Below are 23832 nucleotides of genomic sequence, written 5' to 3' on the forward strand. Positions count from 1 at the left end.
GTCGGGATGGCTTCTCACTCCGGGAACCCACCAGCTTGTTGCTCGGCTACTCCTTCGGTTGGCTATGCTGCTGTGGTCTCTGCGTTGTTGAGGGTTCAACAGGTCCACCGCCTCTCACTAGCGGTCCCACCACCACTTTTCCAACACAGCGCATCAGTAAACTGCTTCGGGTCTTTCAGCTTCCCTGCATGCAAGACCTCCACTTCAGTCTGCAGTGAGGTTTCACTTCAAAGCAGCGTGGTTTCACTCCAAAGTAGCACTTTAGGATCCTCTCTGGGTTCTCCTCTTCATGTTGGACGCAGCACGTCCAGGACCTCATCAGCTGGGCAGCTCCAGTCGATTCAAACTTCATGGTCCTCCTCTCTCACAGACAGGGCCCGCCTCTTGGTTTTATGACGTTTTGTTCGGGCTTCCCTGAGCATCTGCACAAGCCTATCTTCTCTTGCACTTGTTCACTCCTTATGACTTGAGTGATCTTCTTCATCCCAGTTGCTTCTATAGATCTTGAAAGGTGTGCTTGGTTGACAGTACCAACTTGTGCTCGTTCTTCCTGTCTTTCTATACAAGGGGCCTCATCACGAGTTGGGCGGTAACGCCGGTGCTATTAGCACCGGCGCTAATAGCCCTACCGCCAAACCCCCCTAGCGCTATTATCGCCGGATCACGGTTTTTGGCGGAACAGTTATTACTCATTCCGCATTGGGCTCATTCGGGAATTCCTCATTCCCCATTGGGCCCAATGGGGAAAATTTGCGCTATTACTGCCGGCGGATTTTCCGCCGGCGGTAATCGCGCTGAAAATCGGCAAATTTGCTGCAGATTTCCCCCCAGCTCAGAGCTGGGGAGAAATCCGCCAAAGCCATGATCTGGTGGACCCTTAAATGCGGCAGTAATAGCGCTACCGCTGCATTTAAGGGTTACTGACAAACTCGTGATGAGGCCCAAGGTCGTGAGATGAAAGGTATGATGGTCTTGGGCTTTGGGAGTTCCTCACTGGAACCGGAATCCTTGTCCCCAAAGGGGGGAGTCTCTCCCAGTGAGGTCCTGCTTGCCTCTACCCGTAGGGAGGGTGTTGAGTAATGGGCTCACCTCCCTACTCTCCCAAAAAAAGGCTAGCCCTGGGGAGAAGTGGTGAATCCCACGATTCATTACCGATCACTGTTGGTTTGTAAACGTATGAGGGCTGGGTAGGAGTTTTATTCACTACTCATCCCTGTAATCCTGCAGAACAGTAGTAGTTTTGTCACACCACATTTTCTATGTAACATAGATCGCTCTACATATGGCCAATAGCTGTCCTTCATCCTTCCACCAACACCAGTTGTAGCCGTTTTGCATATTTATTTTAAACCACCATAAGTCCCTTTCAGAAACCAGCAATATGAGATTCCCAAGGCTTGATTATTGAATTCAAAATGTCTATTTTCGAAGCACTGAGAGAAGGCATGGAGCCGGCTGGCTGCTCTCCTCAGGAAACCCTGCTAAAACAAACTTTGCAGCATGTGGCCTGCTCAACTCAGTGCAGGTCCGAGTGATTATTCAACATGTGCTGCACCGTTGCCCTGTGTAAATCATGCAGAGGGCCCCAGTTACCGTTCACCAACAATATTCTACACACTTCTTCCCCCAAGGGACTGAATTGAGCAAGAAGCTGTCACCAGGGCTGGTGCCTTGGGTTCGGTGGGCGTTAACGCCTCTCCTGCTAGGCATATGGATAAGGCACTTGAAGCGAGGCTAGAGGCGTGGCATTTCAGGAGTTGGGCTAGGCAACCTTCCTTCTGAAGGATTGACTGGAGCTTGGCCTTACCTCCTGCCATTGCCTGTCTCAGGCTAGGACTAGGCTATCTGTACTAGCCTCACCCCAGCCTGTGGGAGGTATAGGCAGGGCCAGGCTCTGTTTCTCAGAATAAGAACTCTGTGGTCACCCTATCAGCAGCTTTAAAGATTACTGCCCTTCTACCTGGCCATTTAGTGTGTGGAGGGGTAATCAAAAATGCTCTTCCAACCACACACATGCTCAGAATCAATATTGTGTCATTGAGTGTTAGCCCTTCCACTCGGCCATCGAGTGTGCGGCGGAGTGCTAGGCTAGGCCTGAATCACATTGAAATGCAAGGAAGAACTGAGCTCAAAGGGATGGAATCTCCCCATGTGTATATGAATGTCTTGCATATCGTATCTGCATATGCATGTTCGGAAAATACTGTATGAGTATATTGTGCTCACTTCTATGTAATGCATATTGTATATGCATTCTCATGGTCTGAGAGGTGTGTGTGTGTGTGTGTGTGTGTGTGTGTGTGTGTGTGTGTGTGTGTGTGTGTGTGTGTGTGTGTGTGTGTGTGTGTGTGTGTGTGTGTGTGTGTGTGTGTGTGTGTGTGTGTGTGTGTGTGTGTGTGTGTGTGTGTGTGTGTGTGTGTGTGTGTGTGTGTGTGTGTGTGTGTGTGTGTGTGTGTGTGTGTGTGTGTGTGTGTGTGTGTGTGTGTGTGTGTGTGTGTGTGTGTGTGTGTGTGTGTGTGTGTGTGTGTGTGTGTGTGTGTGTGTGTGTGTGTGTGTGTGTGTGTGTGTGTGTGTGTGTGTGTGTGTGTGTGTGTGTGTGTGTGTGTGTGTGTGTGTGTGTGTGTGTAAGCATATACGTATTCATTCAAAGTTTACAGATTGTATGTGTTGTGTCTATGCAGATTCTTTTATCATGCATGTGCTGTAAGGTAGGCATGGCATCAAACAGTAAGAGAGATACAAGTGACCACAATTCAAGGGTGTTTATTGAACTTCAATTGGGTTTGAAAAACGCCTACCTAATCCTAAATCTAAAGATGGGAGCAAGCTACGACCATCAAATAATAAACAGTCCGAGTAGAGTTTTGTCAAAATAAAAGAGCTTATACTAATAAGCCTTTTGCCAATCCTTACCTCTAAATACAAATAGAGCCAGTAGCTTCCCTTCCTCAGGTTTCAGCATGGGAGAGAGCGGCACACTCGAGTTTAGCACAGTCTCTGGCTTCTCTAGCACAAGGATGCAGTTCAAAACCTCAGCATCAGGGCCTTCTGTGCCAAAGTCTTTTTGCCATTCAAAGTCTCTTATTTCAGAGGGCCTGATGTGACAAACAAACAATAAAGTTCCTTCCTTGTTAGGATTTCACATGTATACAATTTCTCAGGTGATTCATGATTCAACTCAGGTCCCCCTCCGCCGGGATCAGTCCCACTTTAACACAGTGTTCTCTGGATTTTCACGTATCCTATTTATCGGGTGGTTCAGTGTTCACCCTGGATCCCCCTGCCCCAGGCTCGGACCAATTTATCTACTTTTCAAACTGTCTTTACTTTATCAAAATCAAAGACTTTCAACTGTGCGCCGGATTTGCTTGACCCATCGCAGGACCACTTCGATTCACAATACTTTGTAGACATGTAACTCTTTCAACTTTCACTTCTGCCACTTCTCAGCTGGATACCTTACAGAGACCTTTGAGTGAGCACCCAGGTGGTGCCGAACCATTCTGTCAAAGGTATTGTATCTTGGTTTCAAAGTTCAATCACTCATCAGCAGTTCAACTTTAACTGTGTCTTTTATCATACGAGTTTTAAAGATGTTCGTTCCAGCGCCCGCAATACAATGTTGCTGCTTGCAACCTTGGATTCAACACAGACCGGTCTTGTATTGGTCATCCCAACTCACCAGCTGTGTTGATTTCACTGATGATGCTTTGTTCTTGGAGCCAAGGATGGCACCACGGCAGCTGGTGATTCTCACCACTTTGATTATGGACGCGGGAGGGCCCCGGATATCTACGACACACAATGAAGGATTCTTCAGCCTGGTTTCCTAGTCTTACGCTTTCTATTTTTGAGGTTTCTGGAAAGTAACGTTTCCTTGTCGAAAAAGTCAAGGGAACTTCCCTCCTTGCGATCCCCCTCTGTTTTGCCGTCTTTCATCTCTCATTCAGCTGCCATCTTGAAACTGCTGTTGCCTTGTGTGCTTTGCCTCGCTTTGAGTGCGCTCTTGTGCTCCGCCTTGTATACAAGTGGGGAAGCTTAATGGGAGCCAGGTGTGTGTAATGGTCAGTAATTGCCAGACATCGCCTGACCATTGTATTGGGACACATCAGGTATATTGCTTGGGTGTTAGTCTGTTTTCTCATATAGCTGGCTTTCTGTGAGAAAGTGTTTGGTTATAAATGGGAGAGGTGGTAGAGATCCTAGGTACCCTATGTGGTAGGATGGGGTAAAGGTGTTACAGGGAAGGGGATACCACGTCTCACCATCCGGTGTCCCACTCTTATTCTGCAAAGACACCTCACTCAGGTGATCTTCACACACTGGTCTGCCCCCAGGAACTGGCTCCAAAAGTCATGGCAGTGTCCTGGCCACCTGGAAGACAGATCCCGGGGACAAGTGGGTGAGACACCTTCTGGTTTTTCACAGTGCTTACTTATATTCCATGCATACTGCACATGTGTATTGGGCCCACTGGTATTCCAAACGTATCCTATGTGTGCACGCACATTGTGATTACATAGTTTCTAGCCTCCTTGTGCGTTTCTCAAGACCATGCGTGCATATGCATATTCTGAGCATCGTCACCGGGCTTACATGAATTCAGAGAATATGAGCATATTGCAGGTGTGTACTGAACACTGTATAAGTATAGTGTAAGTATAGCATATGTGTGGATTCTTCTTACTTGAGTGTGTAGTGCATTGCAAAGACAATGAAATACACATCCAGACAGCAAGAGAGACTAGTCATCGCTTGCTAATTCAGGACTGCCTCATGCACACCCAAGAATTGACTAACCCAAACTGTCCCAGAAGACCTGCTGGTGGGAACACATGACCACCACAGATCACTGCCAGAGGTCACTAGGAGTTGCTTCCATGCTACTCTATCCTGTGCCATCAGTAGACAATATCACAGAGAATGCCTTGCAACACCCCTGCCTCATATGTGGAATCTGGCTCATGGCGGTTTATTAAAATAAGTTAGAAAGTTGTAATAATTCTGGTCGACCTGATATACGTAGAAGTGAAGTTGAAAAAATAAAGAACTACCAAAGTTAGGTCGACCAAAATAACACAAACAATTTTGTCACCGAAACTACATTGATGTCAGGAGACAGGGGCAGAGTCACTTTGGAAGATGCATGCTTTGTTGGCCTAGCAATGTACATTACCCTCGGAAGGGGTGGCGCAAATGTTGTCAGGTTGAAAGGTTTTGCCTTGATGTTTCCTGCCTGCCTTTGGTTTCTACAGTAGTTGTTTCAGGTTGATATATGTTGAATTTCTACTGGTAAACAAGAGGACCACAATGGCAAGCGGCGGCAAGTCAACCAGATTCCCTGAAAATTGAAATGTGTAGTCCTGCCTAGCCTACAGCTCTTGGAATGTTCCTGGCTGTGATCATTTCCAGCTTCATCTGGCACAGAGCAATTTACAGGGCCCTCCCATCAAAACACTGTCAAACATCAGAGATATCAGAATGACACTATCCTTTCCATCCCCGTCTTAATGAGATCGGGCTACATAGCAATCAATGAACCGGCTCTCTGTTAAAGAGAGTATTCTATTGAAATCTCTCTATGGCGACCAGAAAGGATATATGCTAATGCAAGAGGTTAGCCCCTGAAAACCTGCAGACCCTCTGCCAGGTGTGACTAAGTACCTGCCTAAGCTTAGGCACTGACAGTGGGGCGGACTAAGGGGCCGGGGCCATCCTAAGCAAGTGGATGCTGGACCCAGTGAAGTCATACAGAGGATCCCTTGATCACCCACACTGATCCCCACATTAAGAAAGTGTAGAGGAGGGGGTACATGTCTCCTCCCTAGTCCCTGCCTCCTTTCTACCATCATACTGGGATGACAGACGAAGAGCCATGATGGGGAACCCATGCCGGAATCCTTGAAATAATTCTGCACCTCGTCAAGTATATGAGAGGCGATATGCATTCAGACAACCGTTCAAGTGTACCCGCAAGCTGACATAGTGGAGGAAAGTTAACAAGAAGGAAGGACTTTGCCGAGCTGTCAAAATACAGCCGGAATGGATGTGCGCTAAAGCAAAGTCCAATGACAGCAAAAGAATATCATAAAGAAGATATAAGAACCTATGCTGAAACGATATGAAAATACTTAAGAATGACGATGTAACTGAAGCACTATGAGAAACCTGTACCCCATGAGACAGTACTTACAAACACAAACAATAATGAAGTGACTCATTGGTCAATAACTGTAAGTACACTGAAACGCAAGGAAGAACAAATACGTAGAAGCTTGCTTATGAGAGGTGTATATTCAACGTTTAGCACAACCATTAGAAGAAGATGTACGACGGCTTATGTCAATCAACCCAGCTACCTCATAATACGAGCCCAGGATCTTAAAGTGGAAAGATGATGAAGAAGGTGTTTTCCCTTGAAAAATAGAGTACATTGGCTTGGAGCCAAGGATGCTATTTCAAGAGGAGGAAAAACACAAAGGGAGTCTAATGAGCAGACCATGTGCAAGGACATATTTCCCAAACATTAGGAGGAACAAGAACATTTATGGATTCCAAATACTGGACAATTAAAAGGGCGTGAAGTTTATATGGGATAGAGTGAGCAAGTCTCTAAAGGCCACGGGAGCAACTTCACCCAGCATAATTGAATCAAATATGGTAGAATAGACTATTGAAATTGACAAATGTGTGGTCTTGTAACATGTGACGAAGAGCTTGCAAACAAAGGCTATTCATTAAGCTTGAAGCTAAGATAATGGTGTGTCTACACTCCTTCGAATGTCCCGAGACAGTGCAGACTGGTAAGGTCAGCCTTCAATTAAAAGACACTGACATAAGGCTTACTGATCACAGAGGGTAGACTAATTGTGAAAACAAGGGGAGAGCTGACGTACCTCCAAACACCCGGGTGTTTCTATGTACGTGCTGCTAGTGAGCCTACTATCCAAGGTTGGATTTTGGTTGCCAACCAATCATAAAAGCCTGCCATGCACTTTTACATACAATGTTGCAAAGTATTATTCTGCTGCCATATTCTCTGCTATGACGAGTATATTGCACCATGTGTATAGAAGTAGCTCAGGGTGTGTCTCACAGATAAGAGACCGCCAATGAGGGACTAAAACGCATATTTTCTATAGGTAGACATGTTCCCCTAATCCAGTCCCACCCCTTGATATGTTTTGCAGTTTGCCACGTAGGATGACATAATAGGTGATCCATCTAGCATTATATAAACTTAAACTGAGTGTAATTGAAAAGACAGTGTGCTCCTGCATGAATCGACTTAATGAGTGTTTATTCACCCTGCTTTACTTCTTTGAGATTAATGCAGTATTTTGCTATCTCCTTGAGTCTGTCTGGTTATTTGGTTTGAGATATTTGATTGGTAGTTACATCTAGCACACAGACGCTTCTAGGTGCTAGAGCACGAAAGAGACAGTGTTGCCAATCCTTCAGGAATCCTGAAAGCAAGCGGAATAGTGAGAAACTGACCTGAAATCACAGTGATGGAAAAGGTTTGTTCCCCTTTAATAGGAACATATCCGCACTGCCTGACATCCTGGAATGCTGTTTTCTTGTTTATTCAAGTCTGACTTCAGGACAGCTTCCCTTTGAGGTTGATTTAAACCACGTGGAACGCAGAACTGATGAAGATACATTGTTTCAGCCGTGAAGTCTCTGCAGGTAGGAGGAGATGCCATGGCATACCTCTATGAAGAGGCTTCCAAATCAAAGTCAGTGCTGGTGAGACAAAGGGCCTCATTGCACGGTAGGGGGTAAGGGTTTACCGGTAGCGGTATTTTACAGGTACCGGTAAACCCTTACCGCCTTACTACGAGGTCCCTTTGCGGGTTGGTACATTAACGCCTGCTTTTAGCAGGCGTTAAAAAATGAACCCGCAAAGGGACCCGGGTGCTAATTACGGTACCGCAATTTGCGGTACCGTAATTAGCGCCTTCCCCATTCCCATTATGCCCTATGTGGCAAAAATGGGAATGGGGAAGGGCAATGGATGAAGGAGGAATTACCGCCTTCCCAACCTTGGAATAGGGCGGTAATTCCCCTTTCCTCCAAGGCGGTACCGGTAAATTACCAGCATGAACCATGGCGCTAATAGCGCCATGGTTTACCGCATACTGTGTAATGAGGCCCAAAGTTGCCAGTGTTGGAAGGCAGATGAATATGTCATCCATAGCATTTGCCCTTACCCCGCTTCAATACTGCAAAGGTGAGAGCGTTTCTCACACAGACAGCCGCTCCGTGCTTGTCCCCCGCAGGCACAGCAGGGTTTGGGAACAATGTGAGCTGAGGGTGGCAACACCACTCAAACAAACGTTAGACCAGTAATAGAGCGTGCATTAGACATGAAGCGAATTTGCACTCCACATGGAAAACATGAACAATGGGTAATATAAGCATTTAGACATGAAGAAAATTAACATAGCATCCAGAGACATGAAGAACACTAACATGACCAATGTATAAAATTAAATACAAAATGAATTACATGCTAAGATAGAAGCAAGAGTGTAGTTGCCCAGCCATCTTATTACCAAGCATTGGCAATGCGGGCAGTTTGGGCTTTTGTTTGGGATGTGTGTCCCTCCTCATTTGCCATTCCTTCCTTTCTGTAATCCAATGCAATAGTTTTGGCTAATAGGTGTCGCAAGCAAAACCTATTGGGCTCAAACTGAAATGCTCTATGATTTACCGGAAGGTATAAACATAACCCAAAAGATCCATTGGGCCTCATTAGGACCCAGGCGTTAAGGGGTTTACGGCAGCGTAAACAGCGCCGACCCTTACCGCCTGAGTACGAGGTCCCTTAGCGCCATGGAGGTTTTAACACCTGCTTTTAGCAGGTGTTAAAATCCATGGCGCTAAGGGACCATGGAGTTAATTACGCCACCGTAATTTACGGTGGCGTAATTAACGCCTTCCCCACTCCCATTATGCCCTATGGGGCAAAAATGGGAATGGGGAAGGGTAAATGGGGATTGGGGACTTACCGCCCCGCCGACCTCGGAATGGGGCGGTAAGTCCGCCTACCACCATGGCGTAAACGTAGTTTACGCCATGGTGGTAAAGTCACGGCCCAGGCGGTAATTTACCGCCTGGGTCGTAATGAGGCCCATTGTTTGCACCGGAGCTGAGCATAGTTGTCACACCACACAACTGCACAGTGTCATGCTGTACGTGTGTTATTAAATCAGCCGCAGTGTGCGATGGTTCTTATGTTCATTAGCAGTGTAAAAAAAAAAAACACATTTTGCACCTGTTCATACAAAGAATCGTATACATTCTTAAAGTTCTTTTCGGAACCTGCAACTTTATGGATGCACATTTGAAGATATGCACACTTGTGTTTCGGTCAAATAAGCAGAGCAGGGCATTGCCCAACCAATATGTTAAGGTTAGTGAAACCTCTGTGCCATGCCTCTGACATGCCCAATGATATGATATGATAGGTTATTTATAACGCACTTAATACCTAGAGATTTCTAAGCGCGGACCCGGCGATCGAACCTGTGTTGCTCCGTGTCGGCTTCAATGTTAGTTTATCATCCCTGATTACATCCAAACCAGTTCAGTACAAAGTCATAACGGTCAACTCACCTCATTTGGAGGGTGACACCCTCCTGTGACTCATTTCACTGCAGTAGCAAGAATAATGCACCCGGTAGACTTCGATGGGACTACCGACCCAATAAAAAGGCACCGCCCTTTAAACCGGCTTGCCTCACTGACCTCAATGGGATAATGCCCCAAAACATTTGATGTGCGACTCTTTAGAGACCCAACAGCATGAAAGGTGTGCAAAGCTGCTCACAAACTTGTGGCGTTTTTGTGGAACCAGGCGTGATGGGCACAGGCTGTTTACTTAAACACTAATACCCCCAATACAAAACAGTCCTAAAGAGAAACTGAAACTAAACATTTAAATGAAAAGTAGAAAAATAGCTTGGGGTGGGAGGAATATGAGCAGGCTTATACCATTATGGAGAGAATAAAGGGGGAGACGGTGAGAAAGGGAGGAAAAATTAAGAATGGGTTAAACCAAGGGGAATAAACGGGAAGGAGGAATGAGCAAAGGGGCGAAGTGGATGTTCACCCTTTTACAAACAATAAACAAAAAAATAAGGAGCACAAAGGGCACCAATTGATTTTTAAAAAGTAGCCAAAACTTCCTCAAGAAATCTGAAAATTATATTTAGCACAATACGGTGTGGCTCAAATGTGCCATGGAAATCAGGCAAAACAAAATGATCCAAAATAACCTTCACACGATTATGCGGCATTCAGGGAGCGGTAAAGTTACCATGCCATTTTTGCCCAGGTACGAGCTCCGCTATTTCTGCTTTCCTACCTCACTTCACATAGACCATACATGCCAACACACCCATTCCATTTGGGGGATATTAGTCCCATTTGGGGGATATTAGTCCAGTGCTCTTTCTTCTTCTTCGCATTGGGGACTTGTAGTCATAGATTTAGAATGGTGAAAATACAAGATTACAAGTCCCAGAATGCAAAATTAAAAGCAGGACTGGACTAAAATCTCCTGCATGGAATGGGACATTTTGGCATGTTTGCCCATGGTTCAGGCAATGATAAGAAAGTACTACAGGGATGGGAAGGATTTGGCCACCTGTGTACGGGGAAGGGTGCAAATACAATCACTCAAGCAGTCCTGTGTTTACCTTTGCTTTCTGGCACTTGAACTCCTGCATTAACAGTTGAAAAACTGCAGTGAGTGCAGCGGGATGAAATGAAAACACAGCGCAGGATGAGTGACGCCTGTCTCACACCGACCGTACATCAGACAACTTACGCCATCTGAAGAGGAAGGAGTGGCCTTGGCCAGTGGCAAGACCCTAAGAAACAGCACCCTTCAGCAGGCAGCAAGGAGTCAGAGCACTCACCCAGCACTCTTCAAAATACGCCACCACATCGCTGGGTGCACGAAGAGAGGGGCACTCCATAAAAGGCTTTGTTGATCCAAGTCAGGAGCGTGTACCACGCATGTATTCCACTGATGTTTATCCGTAAATGTGGATACAATTAAAGGGAAGCTGCGTCCACGCCCTTGTTGAGCTAATTACTAATTGATGGTAAAGCTGCAGTCGAGCTTAAAACTCCAATTGACACCCTCCCACTTCTGGTGAACATCAGGCATAATTGATTGTCTCCTCGTTACATGATTGTTGTGTATGAGCGCTGTCGCCGTGCCTGCCACCTTATCCTGGCACCTTATGTGAGGGTCTCACTCTGTTTTGGCGAGTACATTATCCAGCCGGGCGGCATTTCCCTGTGCACACGTACTTCCCGCCCGGCCTGTGTGTACATTATGAAGATACCGACAAAAGTTACCAAAGTGCATAGTACACCAGGAAGCACTGCTCTGAACACACAGGGGTGACAACTGCGAAGGCAACCAGCGTGCAATGCTGCTTCGAACCCCCCAGGCACCATGCTGCACATAACAAAGCCGCCACCACAGGAGCTTTAAAGAGTTCCTTTATAGAACCCATGTTATATTCTCTAATGCAGGAAGCTTCTATGTAACTCATCTACTGTGCCTTTCTATATATATATACATTCACTATGCATCTGTTTACTTATTTTCTTTGAATATATGATTTCTTCGTACTTGTATGTAGATTTACTCTTGTTTCTTCAGTTATAGCTCCATTCTTTAAATATTAAACATGTGTCTCAAGGCTGAAACACATGTATGGGGTTGCTGTTGGTACTCTTGTTCAGAGGAGAATTGCCTAGCATTTCGGTGCTGGACTGCTCAAATGGGCGGGACAAAGACTGATATGCAGGGAAATGTCTTCTCTGTGAAAGGGACAGTGAGCTAAAGACTTGGTAGAGTCTCTCCCAGGGGCCATCCACCCAAGAACAGGTCACTGGGCTGTGTTCGTGCTGGAAGAGAGACTCCCAGACCCCCCTTTGTTTTGATATTATGTTTTGACATCATTGATGACACCTTTGTAGTACTAAAGCAACTGTTCTTTGAGTGGGCAGAGCGCCATGGGATGACAATGCTTGGATGCAGTCTTAGCTTTGTTTTAATGCGAATAAAGTTGGCTTTTGCCATGCACTTTGTCTACTGCGTCATTGAGTCTCGTTTGGATTGACTCTGTTTCCCCTGGACTTACCTGGGACTTTTGGGCCATCTTTACACCACGGCTAGATGCAGATCTGTGTAGCTCAATGGACAAAGGATTTACACGCTTACAAAATGCTGCTAACCTGTCTGCTGCACAAGAATCTTCAGGGGCTCAACACAGGAAACCAAGTGGAAGGACAGAATGGAGATCAAAATGGTGGCTATTCTTTATGACACCACTGGGACAAGCCCTAACCTCAAATTTCACTCAAGTGGCAGTCAGACTCTTAGGCACTCCCAACCCTTTTCCGATTGGTGACGTCAAGTGCAAGCCCTTTCCCCAATGCCACACAGGGGGGGAGTGTGAACACGATTTAAGCCAGCCAGCTCATTCTGACAGTGTGTGCATGATAATGAGGAGTTGGGGAAGGGAGAAAGCCATTACCTTCTGGACAGGTGAATGAGGAAATGCTAGAGGGGCGGATAGATTTGCATAACGGATGTGAAGAGTGAAGGAAACCAGAGAGGTTCTGGCAGGACAGGTCGGCTCTGGCATTTCTCAATATTGAGAGGAGGAATATATTGATACAATCTCACCGAGGGACAGGGTGCTATGAGAGGTATAGAAAGGAGAGCAGGGCCTCAGGGACCAAGAGCATGGAGGGTGTGTGAGGCTGAACCTCAGCCAAGCAGCTCCCTCAACTCCTGAGGAAGGAAGGAGGACTCCTTAGCAAGAAGATACGCTGTGGTGTTGAGGAAAACCTGAAGTATTGCCAATGCTGTGCCTTATGGACTTCAGAGGTCCTGTCGGGTTCGGGAACGCTGAAAGTCTGCAACCGGAAGACAAAGACCAGGGTATTAACCTGGACTTCAAGTGGTGGCAAGAAGAGAACTGATCTCTTGGTACTGTGCGTTCTTTGTTCTTTTGAGTTTCCCATGCCATGTGTGGTATTTTATCCGACCCAGGTGTGGCCTCCAGGCAGTAGTTGTCCAATCAGGGACAACTATTGGTTTCACTCATGCCCCGCACACAGACTTTTTGGCAGCACAGATGTGGAGTGGGACTAGACAGTCCCACCTTCTTCCTGGGCCACACACACACACAAAGGCATCACTAGCCCGCGAAGGCAGCAGCTTTCCTGGGCAAGTGCATGACCTTATATGGGAGTGCCTGGCCTGGCAAGGCAGGAAGAAGGACTAACAACAATATGGCCAAAGAACACGCAAAAATTTTGTGGCGTGGCCATTTTAGGGCACTAGCCACGTTTAGTAGCCATGCAAGGTAAACGCGAATGTGCACACTCGAAATAACACAAACATGGTGTCACTATAATTGCTGCCACCAGATTGTGATTAGGCACGTACAAAAGTAACCAAAAACCCCAAGTGTAAAAGCCTAGGGTGATACAAAAGTATCCCCATTGTACTGCATTGTAAAAAAGTGCAAAAGTTAAAAAGGAGACATAGTTTCCCAGCACTGATAGCCTGAAGGACTGATCAGTTTCCCCATAACAAAGAGCAAAAGGCAAGGGGAGTGAAGCTGACAACCAAGAGCAAAAGGCCAGGGGAGTGAAGCTGACAACAAAGAGCAAAAGGCCAGGGGAGTGAAGCTGACAACAAAGAGCAAAAGCAAAATGCCAGGGGGGTGAAGCTGACAACCAAGAGCAAAAGGCCAGTGGAGTGAAACTGACAACCAAGAGCAAAAGGCCAGGGGAGTGAAGCTGACAAAAAAGAGCAAAAGGCCAGGGGAGTGAAGCTGACAACCAAGAGCAAAATGCCAGGGGAGTGAAGCTGACAACAAAGAGCAAAAGCAAAATGCCAGGGGGGTGAAGCTGACAACCAAGAGCAAAAGGCCAGGGTAGTGAAGCTGACAACCAAGAGCAAAAGGCCCAGGGAGTGAAGGTGACAACCAAGAGCAAAAGGCCAGGGGAGTGAAGCTGCCAACAAAGAGCAAAATGCCAGGGGGGTGAAGCTGACAACCAAGAGCAAAAGGCCAGGGGAGTGAAGCTGGGAGCTTTACTTCCTCTCAAAAAGGCACAACAGGTTCAACAACAGAGCAAAAACTATGGAGGGAAAGTTGCCAAAAAAGAAATCTTTCCCAGCACTTACACACTCTACTATTCTCTGCGTACATGGTGGATGGTTCCTGGAGGATGTGCTCGCCAGCCTGCAGTGTGCAAGTTCGAATCCCCATTAGGGACGACTCATCCCTTCATCACTAACAGCTATAATTCAGCGATTAGAAGCGGGGGAATTAAGCATGAAGCAGAGCGTAAAATCCTGATGTTACAGCAACTCATGTTCAGAGACTATTTTTATAGCAAACGTTCTATGTAAAGCGCCGCGCATCACCTGGGATCTATGTCAGCACTATATCAAACACCTAAACAAAAAAATGTATGAAAAAAAAAGAAACCGTTTTCTGTTCAGCCTTGGATCGGAGATGTTGTGGTATTTCATGTGTGTACTACAACTTGTGATGACTGCGTGTGGCCTCGGGGGAGAGTTTCGATGACACGTCTGCAGTCACTCTGTCCTTCTACGAAAACATGTAACGAGAACCAGCGAATAGAAATCATGAAAACGTCAAAGTCAGATGAATCGGGACTCTTGATGCTAGAAATCTGGTGAGACGGGTCAGAGTGTCGTGGAGCTGGACTGCTTTCACTTTGCAGAGGCGCGCTCGCCACTTGCACCCTCTGCTGTCACACGACTGCCAAAGGAGACTTGTCTAGCGCACCATTGCCAACTGAACCGCCCCAAGGCACTTGCCGGCGGAAGGGAATGTCGAGGGCTTAGAAGTATTGTTTAAGAACAGTGTTTTGTGTAGCACAATCCATAACTCCATGCACTCATTACAGAGGTGAGTGTTCAGTCGTATACGCGATGAAGGGGATACTTGGCCAAGCTCACACGATGGCCAGCGATGGAGCTGGGATTGCAACCCGAATCTCGCAAATGTTGAACTCATCTACGCCACCTGACCAGTAGCAGCAGCTTCGTGTTTGACGACAACCATTCAGATTCCTTCTTCTAATCGCCAGGTACCAGTTCCCGAGACCCACTCATTGCCCAGACGCAGCCATGCGCGAGCCGCCGCTGCCCTCCCTCTGTGGCACCAGACGGCCCTGAGAAGTGTTTCTGTGCTGGCCCGCATCCAAGCCGCCTGGAACGCAGGCAGCCCTCCAGTGTGGGCGGGGCAGTGCTGGCGGGCTCACAAAGAGTTAATCGACGTCAAGGATGGAATCCCACTTGTTTTGAAGCAGGGGCTTGACACGGCATGTCTGCACCCACTTCAGCAGAGTTCCCGCCGCATAGTTCTGGGGAACGTTACCAGATGTCTGAGACGTCAGGCCACCTTTTTTTTTAAACTCCCATTTCCAAAAATCTTTATTGCAAAAATAATGTCGTCACAGGAGTAATAGGAACATTTGCCTTCGTTCCACACCGAGTGAGGTTTTCTAAAGACAATACCGCACGCAGAGCGGCCACGTATTTTCTGACTGCAACCAAGCTACCCCATTCGCTCACACTGTGTGACTCTGGGCAAGTAGCTCAAATCGGGGACACACCATTCGGACACACTGTGTGACCCTGGGCAAGCAGCTCAAATCGGGGACACGCCATTCGGACACACTCTGTGATCCTGGGCAAGAAGCTCAAATCGGACATACACCATTCGGACACACTGCGTGACCCTGGGCAAGTAGCTCAAATCGGGGACACACCATTCGGACACACTGCGTGACCCTGGGCAAGCAGCTCAATTCGGGGACACACGCCATTCGGACACGCTGCGTGACCCTGGGCAAATAGCTCAAATCGGGGACACACCATTCGGACACACTGCGGGACCCTGGGCAAGGAGCTCAAATCGGGGACACACGCCATTCGGACACGCTGCGTGACCCTGGGCAAATAGCTCAAATCGGGGACACACTGTGTGATCCTGGGCAAGCAGCTCAATGTTAAGTACCTCAGTTGTCTCAACTGTCCTGCACAAACACCAGAACTTAAAAGTCGGGGTAAATGCGGGGGATAGGTGTGTAAACACGTGCAGCGTTACAGCGGGAGGCTACAGTATTTGTGAGGGTGCATTTCAGGGCAGCGACGCCTTCTTACCTACACGCTGCAGCCCCCGTCTGCCAGATGCGGGCGCTCCCTGGACCCCTTCCCTCTCGCTCTCCGTGTGCTGCTGACCCCTCCCTGCGCGGCCGGCCCCAGGAAGCACTTTTCGTTAACTCCCCAGTCCTGGGGGTGGATGACACATGCCAGGGGTGGGTGTGTGTGTCGCAAGTCCACCTTCCCCTGCTCCGGGCAGCGGCGCCGCCGCCGCTCGGGTTCAGTTCCGTTTACTTTTCAGGTCTCTCCCTCTGGCGACGGTCGGAGGCCTTGGCGGGGAGCCAGGGAGTCTGTGGTGGGGTTTCTCTGTTTCCTGCAGATAGTGAGCGAAAGCACAACTTCGGGTTCTCAGTGAAACGCCTCCGAGCTTAATGGCTGCGAGGAAGAGGTCTGCGCGCCCCCCCCCCCACAGCGCGACCCAGCCAGCGCACCAGGGGGTGGCCGCGTTACTGCGAGGGGTGCACCCTTTCGGTAGCACTAAGTTCCTTATTATATAATACCCAGTGCAACCCAGGGGAGTCACATGAATTGCAATTTCCTATTTATTGGGCAAAATAACATCATACACACTAGTAGTAAAGTGTGTGCGTGTGGGGGGGGCGTTCGGGCTACGAGTGAGCAACTAGTGTCCAAGTAACAACCAAAAAATATATTTTAGAAAATCTTTTTTTATTTATGATTTAATCTAGAAATAACGATCAAAGATCTAAATTAAATCATCGTTTTAATGGCTATTGAGATTTCATGTATTTAAAGATTATGTCAAATGAATTTGATGCTCATTGAAACTCCCGAGTTGGTGCTAAAGACACGTGTTTCCTTGTAAACATTTTTTTTTAATTGTGCATTCGTTTATTTACAAAACTTTAAGCACACGCGTATGATCAAAAATATAAAATATACAGAATAAAAGAATTAATCATGTAAATCTCCATTAAAACCTGCCACATCATCTTGATATACAAAATAAAAAGCATTCGGTAAGATAGCTCAGCTGGTTGAGCGCTCGCTGCTGCGATCTGAGCGTGATTTGCAGGTTCGAATCCCGGCAAAGCCAACTCAGCCTTTCATCTTTCCGAGGTCGATAAATGAGTACCAATTTCGGTTGGGTGATATTGTACGTAAATATGTGCTCTGTAAAGCGCTTTGGATTAAGGCTCTATATAAATAACACATCATTATCATTCAAAATTAATGCAACATAATCAGATAAAATCAGGTTCTTACAATCAATTTTAACAATGCGGCAAATTGTGAGACGAGTAATCCATCATCTGCTTTAAGCTGCCTGTTTCTCATTGAGGACAAGCTTCCAGATATCTGGGGCAGCAGCATTTATCACAATTGATTGAGGTACCAATGTGGCCCACAGCTGGTCCCCACTAAGATTGCTTAAGCAGCTGACGAAGATCCCACATCCACTCCTATAATGGTTCTCTAAGGCTGTACAGGAAGTTAACGCAGGTCTCAAAGTCAAGACGACACCATCTACAAATCTCATCGTGAATTAAAGCGATTTTTCCAATGGCTAGTAAACTCTTTGGTCTGCAAGATGTTAAAACGGAGTTGCATGGCGAAACGCCTCAATTCTGGACTAGACCGGTTGGTGAAATAGCTATGATCAAACTTTCTTCGTATTGAGCAGAAGGAAGTTGCAAGATTTCCATGAGTACGTAGGGAGATTTCTCCACATTTAAGAAGGGGATACATTTTATATTCGACTTGACACCTATTGCAAGGCCCCCACTAGCCTGCCCTTTCTACGACGCGGTAGCATGGTTAGACAATATATGAAAGCCATCTATGTCAATAGGTAAAGTACACCATGTTTCTTGTAAGGTCAATATATCGGTGTCCTCTAGCAATTTCTGCCCTCTATCTGCGTCAAAAAAAAGAGAAAAATTCCCTTGTGTTCCAAGATAGACAGCGTATGGAAGAAATTGACTTATTTGGTCAATTGACGCGATTTAAGGGCACCCCGGCATCCATCATTCAGTGTCCAACACACTTTCCCGAGCTTGAGTGCTTTGGGTTTGTAGAGCTCTCAGCACAGCGCACTCGTTATTAGGTATGTTCGTAGGCCTGGCCGTAGTAGATTCCTGTTTAGATGCAATTTGAATAGATCTTTTGATCTTTTCACATGCAATCAGTTTATACCCTGCCTGCGATAATAGATCCACTTGAGTTTTCAAAAGGGCCACCATTAAAGGGGACGCAAATTCTACCAATGCCCAATTCGTCGAGCTGTTCCATAACGGTAGTTCGATTTTTAGTATGTCGCTAGTTTGAATTACATCAAGGTAAGGCAGCTGTTGAAAAATGGAAGAGCAGTCCTGTTCAAAAAAGGACTATGACCGGTTGGAGTATTTTTTCAAGGATAATCCGCGTTCCCTTATCTTTTAGGGCTTTGGGGTGGATTATTGGAAGAATGATCTGCGACTCTGCGGGGCTGAGGTTGCTGTTGTGACGTGTGCATAATCTTCTGCGTGCTCTTATCAAGACCCGCGTCAGGAGTATGCGGCACACAGGCTACGGTATCTAGGCCGTTGATTAGCTGATCTTTTTTTGGTATCAGCGTCATATATTGTTGACTGTAATGTAGTCTTTGGCCCCTCCCCCAATCTTAAGAGGCCCTTTCAAGTAGGCGTGTCGGACAGTGCTGTCAAGCGCACATTTTTGAAATAGTGTGCCTTTTTGTCAGCTGACGTTCTTGGCTGAGTGAGCTTCATTTAGGTTTGTCCTTGATGGTATGTCCATAGGCTTTAATGCAGTGGGGAGGAAATGTGAGATAGGTAGTTGACGTTTGTTTTTAAGAGCGTTTTTTTATTCCATGAGCGGAGAAATGTGTACTTCTTCAAAGTCCCATCTCACTGAAGTTGCTTTCTTTTTCCTTGCAGGGACTGCCAATATATTTATTGTTTTTTTCCCCTTCTTTTCGACCTCCCCTTCCATTTGACAGCAAAGGGGACTAGTAGTTACTCCATGTGTTCTTAACGAGCCCTTGGTAGTTACTTGCCGTTCTGTAATTTCAGATACTTTTCAGTAAGGGATGTAAGGAGATCAAACAATTGCAGCATCAAGGCTTTGCTTGCACGTTGTTCCTCCATAATTAAGGACAATGTCGAGGATTGAGCATCGATGTTAGACGCCATGGCGTCACAATTGGCCTTAAGTGATGCTTGGCCTTCCCTGGAGATATCGTTTGAATAGGACCCATCACTGTCGCTAATAGAGTCTTCTGTAGTAGCAGAATGAGAACAGCCATATCCGGTCTATTAGAGAGATTGATATCAATAATGTCTTCCAAATTGTTAATTTCAGATGTGATAAGTTCGCCGCCCATAGATGCCCATTTGAAATTGACCACCAATTTAAACAAATAATTGTTATTGTCGATGGCCTGGAATAAAGAAAGATCTTGGCCATCATCCTGTGTTACTGTTGAGTGACGAGGTTCAGATGAGGGTTTTGCCTCAAAAAATGCTATAATGTCAGCTTCAGACAATATAGTGTGTGAGGTGCCGGTGACCGTTTAATGTTTAATTGAGCTTTTCTTATTGATGCGTTGTTATGCACAGCAGCACTAAGCAGGGTCGATTTGGGAGCCATTTCTATCCAGCAAAAATAAACAATAGGTAATCTTACCTTGAATTGCCAAAAATGTGAGCAGAGTGGATGGTGGGAACGTGAGAAGAAGTGGGGCCCGCTCCCCTCAACTACTAAACACTAGACAGTCAGCACTCACTCGACGTGCACGCTGACGCGCTCAAGTAGTGCTTTTGAAGGCAAAACCTAGCAAGTTGCGGCAGGATTCAGCCACAGTTAGTGGCTTGCTCGAAAGTAGATGGCCTCCAGGCCAGAGAAACAAGGATAATGCCTCTCACGAAATATTTACCACAATAGTTCACAAGATGTAGGAGAGCCCCGTTTCCACCAGTACCACCAGACACTCAGCACACATTTCTTCCATGGAAGAAATAACGATCAAATATCTAAATGAAATCATTATTTTAATGTCTATTGAGATTTGATGTATTGAAAGATTATGTAAAATTAATTTGATGCTTATGTAATCTCCCGATTTGGTGCTAAATACACGTGTATCTTTGTAAATATATATAATGTGGTGTTTGATTTGCGTTTGTGTACATTTTTTATTTTTTTTAGCAATTTTAAATACATTTTGATATTTCTTACACCTATTGGTTGTCACTTTAGCTTTGTTTTTTTCTATACTTTGGATGATGTAGTACTAAGTGAGCTGGGTCTGGCCAGAGGAACATTTTGGGTATGGTCCAAAGAGCACCCAGTGAAGGTAGAAGAGATACAAGGGAGCTAGCAGGGGATGGGAAGCAATTTGACAGCAAGGAATGAACAAGCAACTAGTGGTGAAAACAAAGGGGGTGGGGGCAGATCACCCAGTCTCAGATTAGGAGTGCATGTGGAGGTAGGTGTTAGGGACGGCCCATTCCTTGAAGAGGAGGGTCTTGAGTTCCTTCCTGAAATGTATACGCGAGGGGGGGCGAGTCTGGCATTGATGGGAAGGAGGTTCTGGCGTCTGGGGGTGTAGTCAAAGAAATATTGTAAGTACTTGCATCCTGATGCGTTTCCCCAATATTGTTAAAGTAAATGTACATATGCCCACAATTGTGACAAATACATTAGCTTCTAATATACAATAAATGTTAATTATCACAATATAAACAAATTCCATCATTCCTAATGTATTTCAAAAGCATATCTCAAGGCAACTCATTGTGTTAAACATTTGAAACGTCAAGCCAATTATGCTTGCCAGATATTATGCAGGAATCTCGACGCAGATGCATATTGTACCGCAAGGTAAGGATTAGCATATATGCACTAACATCAATGATTTCAATTTGCTGGTATTAGCAAGAGAGGACATTAGGACATTTGACTGGTGTATATATATATTTTCTCCCACTGTCTTTACAGGCTATCATACCTTAAAAGAAGTACGGCACACAATTTATCATAAAACTTGGAGCTTCACCACTGTGACCCATGAGGTGAGCTGGCAAAGCAAATGGAGCCATATCTATGACTCTATGATAATTGAAAGCCACCCACTAATCAGTTTTCATGTTACAACTAGATCATTCGTTAATAATACTAATAATTGAGTTAAATATCCTCCATGGAGCTTTTGTTAATTAGAATGAATATGAGCACATGTGATCAAATACTTAATAAAGTTAATATATGTCACAGGTATTACATTGAAGCTGGATAAGATTGTCTACCCAAACCCGTGTTTGAATCATCAGAAGCTTACCCTTTGTAAAGTAAGAGAGGATTAAGGACAACATTTCTGTATACATTGGGGAACTAGGCAATATCATTTCTAATTATTTTAAATATAGGAAACAGAATTAATTTGTTTGTAGCCCTGAAGAAGTGCGTGAGGCGGAGGGATTCCATTCCATGTAGTAGGTGACATGTGTTGGGAGAAGAACTTCACATTACAGATGACTGAATATACATTCCTTGACATTTGAATTATCCAACAAAATGATTTGTGGGCGATGAGCTTCATATTACAGATAACCAAACATAATTTGCTTGACGTTTGGATTGTTTAAGAAAATGAGTTGTCTTGAGATATACTTTTGAAATACATTAGAGCTTGGGGTATTCAGGAGAGTCACCCCGCGACTTGGATTCTTGTCAGTTCCTGTTATGTGATTAGCTACATTTTAGCATTGGTTAACCTTGTTGTGTTACCCATCGCTTTAGAAGGTGCCAACTGGGGAAACTCTTGGTAATGAAAAAAATCAATAGCTACTCCACAAACTGCGCCAGAAACGCACCTGACGCAGTTGGTGGAGAAGCTGTTAATTTTCATAAACTTTTGAAATACATTTGAGTTGCTAGAATTTGTTGTTTAAATTGTGATAACATTTATTGTATAATATAAGCTAATTTATTTGTCACAATTGTGGGCACATGTTAATTTACTTTACCAATATCAGCAAAGCGCTTTAGGATGCAACTGTTCACTTATTGCATTGTTATTGGTGCAATGCATGAGGCACTTGAATAGCGTCAATCATCAATAAAAATCCTATATTTTTTGGAAGATACCAGCGCAGGCTGTCCCTAAGCACCTAAGTAGTCAGAGAAAGCCTGTTTTCTGATTCTTACCCACCCGCCCGGGCAGAGTTCAAGTCTGCACACGCCGTGCCTTCTGGTGGATCGTAGACCTCCAGAGATGCAGAGTTTCCGAGAGAGGCAGCTTGAGGACTTCAGGGCCAGAGCCTTGTAGCTGATGATGCAGGATTTGAAGGAGATGCGTGCTTGCACAGGAGCCAGTGGAGTTCGATGCGAGTCGACCACCAATGTCAGAGTCACACAAGTGAGCACTCTTGCAGTAAGTGGCATGCACTAATCATTCCAGCTGCGGCTCCTGGATTGGTTACATATTACACACTCTTTTTAACATGTTTTTCTGCAGAACTACAAGAACATTCGAGCAATCGTAAGAACTGAACTGTGCAACGTATTGCGCCGGAGTGACGGATTGTAAGGTGTGGCCCATCCCCACTTCCTCTTCTGCTGCTTCTTAAGAAGGGGGCTTGGTGCACCAGAACCCCTGCAGGTGGAAGGTGTTCACTGACAGCTTGCCGGCATCCCTCTGAAGATGGGGTTGGGAGCGCCGTCTCACAGATGCCTTCCTCTTCGAGCAAACTGAAAGTGTAGGCAGGATTGCACTCGCATAGAGACAAACCCCAGATACTTTCCGCAGGCTGTGCGCCTGCTACAACCAGGAGATGACATTCCTGGGTCTCACACAGAGAGGGTAGAGCCGCCACCACCACCACCGACAGAATATCCGGCTCCCAGACACCAAGGAGGACACCCCCTCCTTTCTGCCCATGAGACATGTCCTTGGTGTTTGGACCCTCCACACTTCCTCTCTATGCCTACAGAGTGCACACTGTTTCGGCACAGAGGAGCAGTTAAGGAGGTTAAGGGAGCTGATCAAAGCCACATGCAATTTAAGGCGCACCGTCCGAAAGGTCAAGATAGACATATTAGGCAGCTCTCCCTTATGAAGGATTCGATGCCCATATGCTGTATTGCACAAACTTGTAAGCTCAAAAAGTAAATACACATGTATGCTTAATTGTGTTTCAGGTCCATTTAGAGAGGCATTAAATACGAACATTATGCCTTGAACGTCCACCCACGTATCTTCAAACTTTGCTATTCCAGTGTTAATTGGAAGCAGCAATTTAAGGTTATGGATTATCTACACTCAAATGTATGCCATCTTCACTTGGTTTGCTTCATATCTCACCCTAGGACACTGCCAGGTGCCCTGGAACGGCCTTACCCCCACCCCCACTCGCCCTCTTACTGTCGGTGTTCCTGAAAGGTCAGTCCTTGGTCCACTTCTCTTCACTCTCATACCTTGCTCTTGGCACATTGATCCCCTCCTATGATTTCTCCTTTGCCTACCTATCTGATGAGCTACACTCAAACATTTCTAACTGTCCCTCCGCCATCAAATACTGGATGGCATCTCACTTGCTCAACTCCACTAACACAGAAGTTCTCTGCTT

At 45.8% G+C, this 23832-nt stretch overlaps 1 protein-coding gene across 1 annotated transcript in view; it reads right to left on the reverse strand.

The window, feature by feature from the left end:
- Positions 1–16566, reverse strand: part of LOC138511251 (phospholipid-transporting ATPase ID-like) — a 668434-nt gene extending 651868 nt beyond the window's left edge. Inside the window, exon 1 of the mRNA XM_069626794.1 lies at positions 16244–16566. The gene's annotated coding sequence lies outside the window, so the exon portion shown is untranslated. The remainder of the gene's footprint in view (positions 1–16243) is intronic.
- Between the last annotated feature and the right edge of the window lie 7266 nt (positions 16567–23832).

Source organism: Ambystoma mexicanum, chromosome 6p (genome assembly GCF_040938575.1).
Source record: "Ambystoma mexicanum isolate Mex_15411 chromosome 6p, UKY_AmexF1_1, whole genome shotgun sequence".
Lineage (NCBI taxonomy): Eukaryota > Metazoa > Chordata > Amphibia > Caudata > Ambystomatidae > Ambystoma > Ambystoma mexicanum.